This window comes from Fukomys damarensis, unplaced genomic scaffold, assembly GCF_012274545.1.
Source record: "Fukomys damarensis isolate Sample0158 unplaced genomic scaffold, DMR_v1.0_HiC HiC_scaffold_19, whole genome shotgun sequence".
Classification (NCBI taxonomy): domain Eukaryota; kingdom Metazoa; phylum Chordata; class Mammalia; order Rodentia; family Bathyergidae; genus Fukomys; species Fukomys damarensis.
In genome coordinates, this window is record NW_022900931.1 from 13,159,175 (window position 1) to 13,169,261 (window position 10,087).

The window sequence follows — 10,087 nt, forward strand, 5'->3', positions numbered from 1 at the left end:
ATATATATATAAATACATGTTTAAGCAGATGTTATAAATACCTCACTTGAGGATAAAAGGGTTTCAGCAACAGTAAAAAGACATTTTAAATTCTTTCTACCTCTCACTATACCAGCAGCCTGCCTACAACTGGACTGAGATCCACGGACAGAGTAACGTGTCCTGAGGGAGGATTCCACGGAGGGCTGTAAGATTCTCAAGGCTGCTTCTAGAGGGTCTCGAATGCTTTGTAAAGGAGGGAACATTTGAATCGTAACACAGCGTTAGGTGTTTGAAGTGAGAGAAAGGATGTTTCAGTTTGCAGGAACCGTGGAGGTGGAAGCACAAGGGACCCACAGGAACTGGCAAGTTTGGCAGCTTAATGGAATTCTTGGGGTCTGTGACAGAGAAGTTGCCATAGAAAAGATGCAGTGAAACGCTGGGGACAAATGGTGAAGAATTCTGAGTGACAGTACAAGGAATGTAGTTTGTATTTGGCAATAAATAATAATCTCAGTGATTTTTTTCCTATGTTTTAAAATGTAGGATGGTCATATGATCAGACCTAGCTATTTAGTGGATATTTAGGAAATATCCAGCTATGCTAGATTATAAAAATTATGCATTATAGTTATCGTGGTCAAGTTTCTGCTCATATAACAAAATACCTGAGACTTGACGCTTTACAAGGACAAAAGTTTATTTGCCTCTTGTTCTGAATGCTGGAAGTCCATGATCAGGAGGCAGAATGCTGTGTCATAGGTAGGCAAGAAAGCAGAGGACCAGTGGGTGGGTATGGAAGAGACAGAACATCCTGCTCTTGTGCTCAGTGTCCCAGCACAGCAAATACTCACTCCCAGGAAAAAGACATTAATCTCTCTTTATGACATAATCTCCTCTTAAATCACCCCACTCCTCAGCACCACCATCATAGCAATTTCAATGTGAGAGCTAGAAGAGAAAAAATGTATTCAAAACGTAGCCGTAGTCATCGCAAAAGTATTGTTTAAAAAAATTAAATTCATTTTCAAGCTGAGAAAACTGATCTGCCAATAGCCTATAGAATATGCCCTTGTTCTAAGAAGCAAACAAACATTTTTATCAAAAATGTGCTGCTCATTTCCGTTCATAATCTGGTTGCTTTTATAATCCTATTATTTTCCCAAGTTCCTGTTACTTTATAATCCTGTTACTTTTCATAATCTAGTGTTTTGAAGAAGGGAGAAGGGCATAAAAGAGAGACTAGTTCAGAGGCTATTTTAATGGGAAATAGAAGTAACATTTCTGATTCAGTTTTGCTTGTCACTAGTTAAATAACAGTAAGTCTGAGCTATCATTGTTCTTTACAAAATGCACATCATTTCATGGCTGTTTAATTTTAGATTGTTGCAGGTGAAAAATTACATTTGTTTTATTGTCTGTTGGGTTTCTTTTATGTTATTCAGGAAGCTTTCCAGATGCTTCTAACAAGAGCTTCCCTAGTAAGATCCATTAAGTCTAATTTCCATTTTTTTAAACCATCAAAATTAAGCACAGTAAGTGCATAGCAAAAAATATGGCAAGCACATTTCTTTTTCATTTTAATCTCACAACAACTGTGAGAAGTAGGCATTCTTTTGCCATAATGCCTAAAAAGTACTTAATAAAAGTAGGCTCTTAATAAAAAGGAAGTTCTATCTACACACCATGCTCCTATCTTCCTGATTCCCATAGCTTCTGCCACCACCTCTAAGTCTAACTCATCCAAATATTAGGCCAAAGTCTCTTTTGAATTCAAGATGCATATATCTCGCGTCCTATTCGGCTTCTGCGTGTGGAGGCCCACAGGCAAGTCAACTCCTTACATATCAAACTGAATAGTCATGATACTTGTCACCCTCTTCCTTCTTTGCCAAGTTTGCTTGCCTGCAGTCTTTCCTGTTTTTGATGGTGAAGTGTGTGTGTGTGTGTGTGTGTGTGCATAAAATCAACCACAACCAGTCCACAATCAATCCATTCTCAAATCACTAAATTCAGAGAGATGCACCCTCTATATTTCCACTGACACCATCATCATTTCTCTCCTAAGCTACTTGAGTCACACCCACTTCTGCCCATGCTCCCATCCAGTTCATGCTTTCACCAGCAGGACCAGCCTGCCCCTTACGATCTAAATTTAAAAACTGGCCTTAAACTCTATCCACTTTGGTGGAAGTGCAAAACCCCATTGACAGTTTTGCTAATTTGGTTGAATCTTTCTCACCAATTCCTCTTCCCTCGGCATCAGTTTCTACAAATGCTGCTTCTGTGACCCAGCTTATCATTGTGAAACTCAGTCCCTCCAGCATGTTCCACAAATGATCCAGTCCTGCACTGCATTTGTGAGGATAGCAGACGTTAGTAAGGATAGGGATTCCAGGAGAGTAAGAAGTGTTTGCTATGCAAAATGCTAATTTCAGATGAAACATTAGGCATTTTCAGCTTTAAATGACCCTTAGCTCCCTCACCGTCTGCGTGTTTCCGTTGGCTGACTGCCCCTCTTAATTCCAGCATCGTACCATCTTGCAGGTTCTTCTTTCTGTGTTTTCTCTATTCCTTTCCTTTATATCTTTCCCCATACTTTCTGGAATGAAGCCACTTTGTATAACTTGAATATTAGTTTGGCTGTTTGTATTTTGTTTTTGTTTGTTTGCCTAGGATCTTCACACCATGAGCACGTTCCCTTCTATCTCAAGAGCTCATTACCAAGTAAGAAAAAGCTCTCCCAATAGGAATTTTGAAGCCAGCAGGTAACATCAAGCTTTTTAACATCCATTCCAGAAAGCAAATCTGGCTACTTCACTCTCCTGCTTTATAATCTATAAGTAGATTCCTGTTGCATTTAGCAGTAAGTCTTGTGTCGTTTTAGAATATTCTACTAAATTTCCCATGTTCTAATCCCACTTTGAGCCATCCTGGTGATTTTCAGTTTCTCTAAGGTCCTGTGCTTTCCCCAGTACTCTGGTCTTCTGTTCTCCATGGATCCTGTTCTTTCTCCAACTCAGCATCAGACCAGCTCTTACTGTCCTGTAGATCATAGATCTCAGCTTAAATCCTTCTTGGACTAGATTAGATCTTCATCTAGGTTCTCTGTCATCGCCATGTACTTCTTGGAAGTCCTTTTCCCACTTGTAAGTATTTAGTTGTTTCAAATAGCATATTTCCTTTCTTCTCTGTAGATTCCACATACCCCTAGGACGTGGACCCAATTTCTTTTCTTGAGAATCCTGTCCTCAGCACCAGATATACAGTAGGCACTCGATTTTTAACCACTATCTGGAATTAAGCATTGAGAAAGCATTTCTTTTAACTTCTGGGCTTTAAGCAATCCTACATGTAGAGATCAGAACCACAGTGGGGGGGGGCATGAAACAGTTTACTTTAAAGTTCTGACACTTTTATTTTGCTGATCTTAACCCAAAAAGAGGGTTATTAAAGAGCAATGCTTACAAAAACTCACAAGGGTCCCACCTAAATATGTTGCAAACTTGGTAAGTAGGCTACACTGTTAGCTATCTTCATGATTTAATTAACTGGTGTCACAGTTGTAAAGACATTTCATGCCTGTGGGGAAATTTGACTCTAAAATAAATGATTAGCACTGCCATGTTTCACATTACCCTTCAGTAACTGGGACAGCTACATTTTTACAAGTGTCTTTCTGAGGTAAAACCATTTTCAAACTATAAGTACTAGTAAAGATAAAAGGAAGGATAGGGAATTTAAAAGTCAGGCAAAATTATGTTTGTCAGTGCTCAATTTTATAAAAATAACATTTGCTTCTCTGGCAGAATTAACCTGTCAGGGGCTTTTACTTTTCATAAACACATTAAGCCAGAAGAACATTGCTTATCCAGTACTAACAATTTGCCCGATGTTTGAACTGTTGATAAGAAATGTCCTTTGTGCCTTTCTGGTTTGTGGACCCCCCTCCTCCCCAGTCTGTCAGCAGCCCACCCCCGTTTCCCGGTCTCTGAACTTCTCAGCACAGTGGGCTCTCAAACCGTTCCCATGGTTACCCTCCATCAAACAGGTGAGCTTATGCTTCACACACAGCACGAGAGAAAAAGGAATACTGGCTGCTATCGCCCACGCTGTCACAAAGGAGTAGAAGCGGTGACTGAATAAACGGATTAAAAGTCAAAATGATCATTGAGACACAGGTGACTCACGGTGTCTGGTTCTGCATGATGATACAACTTTCAAATTTTATGTGCCCCAAAGAAAATCAACAAGAAAAGGGAACAGACATTTTGTGATATTGATTAGCTCTTGTTTTGGGAAGATCTACTAGATACCTAGTGCTAGGTTAGATAGTCAGTACATATAGATTGTCATTTGTTCTTTGCCCCCGAAAGCTAATTATAATAGATTTTAGTATTTCTGTAACTTACCTGACGTAACTAAAGCCTAAAGAATTAAAATGAGTGGCTATCGATTAAGTGGAGTTTGAACCCAGTTCTGTCTTCAAAACTTTTTCTTTTTTCATTTGACACTTTTTGATAACCTAACAAGCATGATTTAGAGGTATAAATCACGTTCTGCACTGAGGCAATTCACCACCAATTAAGTACAGCTCTGAAAGGTAGCATTTGGGAAATCATTTTGGCTCCAGGATTTTGCAATCTGGGGATGGTAGGATAATAGAGTCACAAAATGTGTAGTGAAAAGAGCTGCCTTGAGTGCCAGCTCCCCCATGTAATAATAGAGAAGCCTGAAGAAATCCATTTAAAGTTTCTGAGTCTCAGTGTCATCACCTGTGAATTGAGATAATAACCTAATGGGGTGTTTTGAGGATCAAGCGAGAATATGCATTTGAAAGTGCTTTATAAAATAGAAAATGGGATACACGGTGTCATTATTATCCTACATACCACATAAAATCTTTGCATATCTGTTCAGTGTAACAGTTCCTTTTCACTTAAAAATGTCAGGCTGAACCCTTTCCACAAATATTTTTTGTTTAATCTCTTGTTTAGAGCTCTGCAGGGCTTCTCCTCTTAGTCCATGTTGGAAGTCACAAAATAATTACCCACGTTATTATATACAGCAAACTACTATTTACACACCCCCACACAGATAGCAACTTGATAAAAATATCACTTGTGTTCTTTAATGCTTAATGAGTACACAATTTAATTATCGTTCTCCACTGAGTTTGGGCAAGGCAAATAGAGTCAGGTTGGAAACTAGGGGGCCAAAGGTGGGCAATTATGGGAAACAACAGTGGGAGAAACTCAGGAGTCATGATCTGGTAGCCCGTCCTGCATGCGCTATCTTGTGCAGGAATAATTTTATATTTTGAGTGAAGCTCCTAGACAGTGTATGTATCCTCAGAGATGAGGCCTCTGTGTTTTGAAATCATAAAGAAGGGACTTCATCTGAACGTGTAAAACTAGAGGAGAAGCAGAGCTGGGGTGAATCTGGGCTCAGACACAGAAATCTCACCTGAGTAAAGAAAACCAACATATTTAAGACATGTATTGTGAAGTCTGCTATACTCAGCAGACTGCAAATATATTCATTCAGTGAGCATTTACTAAGGCACTCCTGTATGGGCTTCGGAACAGGTTTTCATACAAAGAAGCGGCATGGAAGTTCATGCCACTTATTATGTGATCACCAACTCATTTATAATTATCGTTGCTGATCATTACTGACCAGACACAATTCTAGGGAGGGCAAAGGCACATAAGCCTGTCTTCCTCAACCTCTAAATATTGTGTGTTCACAGTATTCTGGTCAGTTTCTACTACATGGTCACTGCTTGCTATATTATTTCAAGAATAATCAAATAAATAATGAAATGTTGAGGGGAGGCCACCCTACATCTTTGAGAATAACATCCAAATGAGAACGTGGCAATTTCTAACAAAAAGCTGTGAATAATTCTAGGAAAGTGTCAGCAAAGACCTTGGCAGGGCAGCGCTGAGACTTCGATCTTCCTGAAAGAATTGAAAAGAAAGATTATCTGGCTGGAAAACGTACCCTAGGTGCTGGACAGGATGTTAAATGGATGGATTACATAATGTGCACAGAGAACCATGGCTTAAGTGCTACTAAGCACCGAACATCATTAATGTTACTGTTTGAAAGAGCAGAACATTCCATTGCTTTCTAGGTGGCAACCCTAGCACAGCAGAATTTTCCTCTCAGTCTGCCTGTGGATTGGGGTACCACCTGGACTACCCATCATGTCCTAGATGCACCTAGATGTGGTGCAGCCATGGTGTGCTGGGCTCCTCGTCATGCCTCATCAGAACTGGGGCAGTGGATTCCTCCTATCCACTGGTCTTAGATTGGCCAGGCAACCAATGATTCCCCATACTTCTGACTGTGTTGGTCTTTCTGCATTGTGGTACAATTGCGTCACTTTTCTGCATTAAAACCATTTGTGGTTACCTCTGCTTAAAAGCTATCCAAACTCCTTAGCAAGATGTGTCTTGAACTTAGGCTGTCCACCCGCTCTTCTGATTATCCCAGCATCTATGAGGGAGGACTAGAGACCTTTCCAGTTCAGCAAAAGGCTTTTCTGAAGTGTGCTCCCCTGATAAACTTCTGAGCATCTGAAAACATCACCTCGTCCTTAAAGCCTTCCTTTCCGCCCATCCGCAGAAGCCTAGACCATGGGCTTCCTTGTCTGTGTGTCCATATCACGGAATGATTTTCCTCTATTGGCCAGGACCTTTGGCTCTCTCTTGGGAGTCCAGCTGAAACAATTTAAGCAACAAACTTGATTTATTCATTCATGCTACCAAACTGCATAGGGACTGGGCCTTAGGACAACTGTTTCCTAAGGGTTGAACCAAATCAGGAACTCTACCTCAAGCCACTAGCTTCCTGGGACAGAAACTACAGATGCTGACTTCACCGTGTTCACATCTATATCTACTGGAAACCGGAGAAGGAAACAAGCTCCTTTCCATTTTTCCCAGAAGGAGGCAGCCTGGCCCGGCTTAGCTCCTCTGTGCATCGTGGATACGGGGAGGATATACGGACTTCCCCAGGCTGAGTCAAGACACCCGCTTGGACCTGGGAGTGGGACACCTTAATTAGTGATGTCCATCAGGACCTTGTTAGCTTTGTAGTGGGAACAAAAACAATGCACTTAAGGGATTCGAGCCAGGTAGAAAAACAGGTGTCAAGTGCATTGCTTTTTAGTGTGTAACTAATAACACTTCAGATAAGATTATAACTGAATTTAATGTACCTCTCATTAGACTTTGAGCTCCTGGAGTTCGAGTACCTTGTTTTACTTATTTGCCTGTTGCTAGCACCTGGCATGATGCCTGCTGCCAAGTTGGTACTTAGCTAATGTTTGTTTGTTTTTGAACTGGTAAATGGATGGCTCTCCAATGCTCTGTGAATAAAACATCCAGTGAACATGGAAACAGAACACTCTAGCGTTTTGAAGTAAGTAAGCAAGTGTTGGTACAGCTCTATGATTTGAAGGTTATTGAATGATTCAAAACCAAGCTAAAACACAATGAATGACCTTTGACATGCGACTAGTATTGAGCTCGTAGTATCAGTGTTTTTACAAAAAACATTTAATCCTCACAAAAATCCGAAGATTTTCAGTATTATTCCTAGTTTAAAAATTAAAAAGATGAATTTAAGAGATCTTAGGGCTTCCCTGAGCTTTCACAGGCGAAAGACCACAGAGAAAATAAGAACCAAGATACATCATGTAAAGGTACAAGTTCCCAGTGATAAATGTAAATTCATTGTATACCTAAAATGTACCAATGAAAGAATTCAAGGGGAAAAAAGAATATAAACTCAAGTCCTTTGATCGCAAGTCTATTGCTGTCATCTTTTTTTTCCCTAATTCTTATGTATGCTTTTTTGTTTGTTTGTTTTCTGAGACAGGGTCTCACTATGTAGTTGAGACTTAACTGGAACTCACTCTGCCAGGTTGGTCTCAAACTCACAGTGATCCTTCTGCCTCAGCCACCTGAGTGCTGGGGTTACAGGTGTGCACCACCAGGCCCGGCTCATATATGCTTTTTAATCTTATTTTATTTGTACATGTTTGCAGTTTATGTAGTTTAGAGTCATCTTGGGGAAAGGTCACATGTCCATGTCTCTTTCTTTTTATTAATCCCTTTCCTTCCCTCTCCTTTCCCTCCTGCTTCAGTTCCTCTGTCCCATTTTTCATTTCTGGTAATGTTATTTGTCATAGCTCTTGTTATGGTCTATAATATTTACATTAACTGGGGTTCTTAGGTTCCTGTACATGGCATATCTTTATTCTTCTTATTTCCCCTTGCTCTCCTCCTCTCCTCTTGTTCTTGTTCCCTTAGACCATTCCCCTAGTGCAAGAGATCCATTCCCTGGTACCTTTCTACCCATCCTTTAACACTTTCTTTGCTTGTACTTTCCCTCACTTGAATGAGAGACACCGAAAGACAGTGCTTAGATGCCAACAAGTAAATGGCAATGCCTTAGCTGTAAATGGGTTGTCAGACCTGAGAGCCTCTTCCATCCTTGTTAAGGGAAGTGCTAACCTTCTCTCCTTTCATGCAATATTGGTGCTGTGCTCTTAAGCAAATTATTAAACCTCTCTGGGCAAAACAAGGATAATAACATTTATGTCCGGGGATTGCTATGAGGAGTAAGACCAGCCAGAGAATCGGTAGATGATAGCTGTTGCAGTTGTCTAGGACAATGAGAGCTGTCAGTCTCAGGCCAGTCCTTTTCCTTGTCCCAGTTCCACACCGAGGAAATGCTGTGTTCTTCTCCTCTATAACAGTGCCCCATTCTGTCTGCAGCAGCACCTCACCCTCAGAACTAGCTACAAACTGGTTAAGTCTCCTGAGCTCTCCCTTCCTAGCTAAAGCCAAGCATCCAGACCCCACTTGCTGCCTCAGACAGCTGCCTTCTAGAAGAATGAGGAGATGTGGATCCTACAGCTTGCTGCAACATTAGTGAGCATTATTCTGAGAATGTTGGGCCAGAGAAATCACTACATTAACTTTTGTGATTGAAGTTTCAGTGAAAATATTCTTATTGAAGAGTCCAGCAATACTATTACTCAGTCTCCAAAAATGCAAGGTCTTAAAATATCTTTATAGTGCCCATTTACATCAGCATTGGCCTTGCCAAAGTTTATCTGATCAATTTCTATTACTTTTCACCATGTCTGCTTGCTCTGCTGCTCTGCAGGGATTTCATGCCTGCAGAGTACTTGCAGAATATCCTCCTGAACATAGATTTTGGGACTGGCTGAGATAGAAGGACAGAGAAGGAAGCAATAGCACAGATGATATTTCTTTTAGGCTCACTGCCTAGATCTCAGTTGGTCCACTGCCACCCTCTCATTAGTGCCACCAACTGAATCTGATTAGCCACTCTGATTTATTTTTGGCAACCTGGGGGAGCAAGGGCCAATGCTTATTTTCATGGCTGATACAGTCATCCCCAAAGCTGTTGTTAGCATTTGGAAGATGATTCCCTTCTCTGGAATACTTCTCTGTCTTTGAAGTATCATGACATGTTAGACATACACTTCTTAAGCACTTTACAAAATTGAGTCTGTTTATTCCTCTTTTTATTATCACAACCACCTTCAGTTATTGGCTACTAAAGCATACAGCAAAATATTCTTAATAATTATGAATTTGATGTTTGTAAACTTATTATTTTCTGAGTTAGTACATCAATTTCTATAATCTAAAAAAAAATTAAAGCCACATTTCAGTGCTACTGCATATTCAATGCTTATTTGTGTAGATTTTAGTTAATAGGTTTTTCTGCTAAGTATTAAACATGACTATTTATGTGAAAGAGGTGAGTATGAAAGATGAAACAATATTTTCTTCCCAAAAGGAAATTTTTAGATATTGAGCCCAAATATCTCGTGTTTCTATAATCTAAAAAAAAATTAAAGCCACATTTCAGTGCTACTGCATATTCAATGCTTATTTGTGTAGATTTTAGTTAATAGGTTTTTCTGCTAAGTATTAAACATGACTATTTATGTGAAAGAGGTGAGTATGAAAGATGAAACAATATTTTCTTCCCAAAAGGAAATTTTTAGATATTGAGCCCAAATATCTCGTGTGTATATATTTATATATATATATAT

The 10,087-nt window shown here is 39.8% G+C and overlaps 1 non-coding gene across 1 annotated transcript; it reads right to left on the reverse strand.

The window, feature by feature from the left end:
• Positions 1-8,403: 8,403 nt before the first annotated feature.
• LOC117286984 lies at positions 8,404-8,529 on the reverse strand. The gene has a single exon (XR_004518183.1). It is a non-coding gene; the product is annotated as a U6atac minor spliceosomal RNA (small nuclear RNA).
• Positions 8,530-10,087: the final 1,558 nt, after the last annotated feature.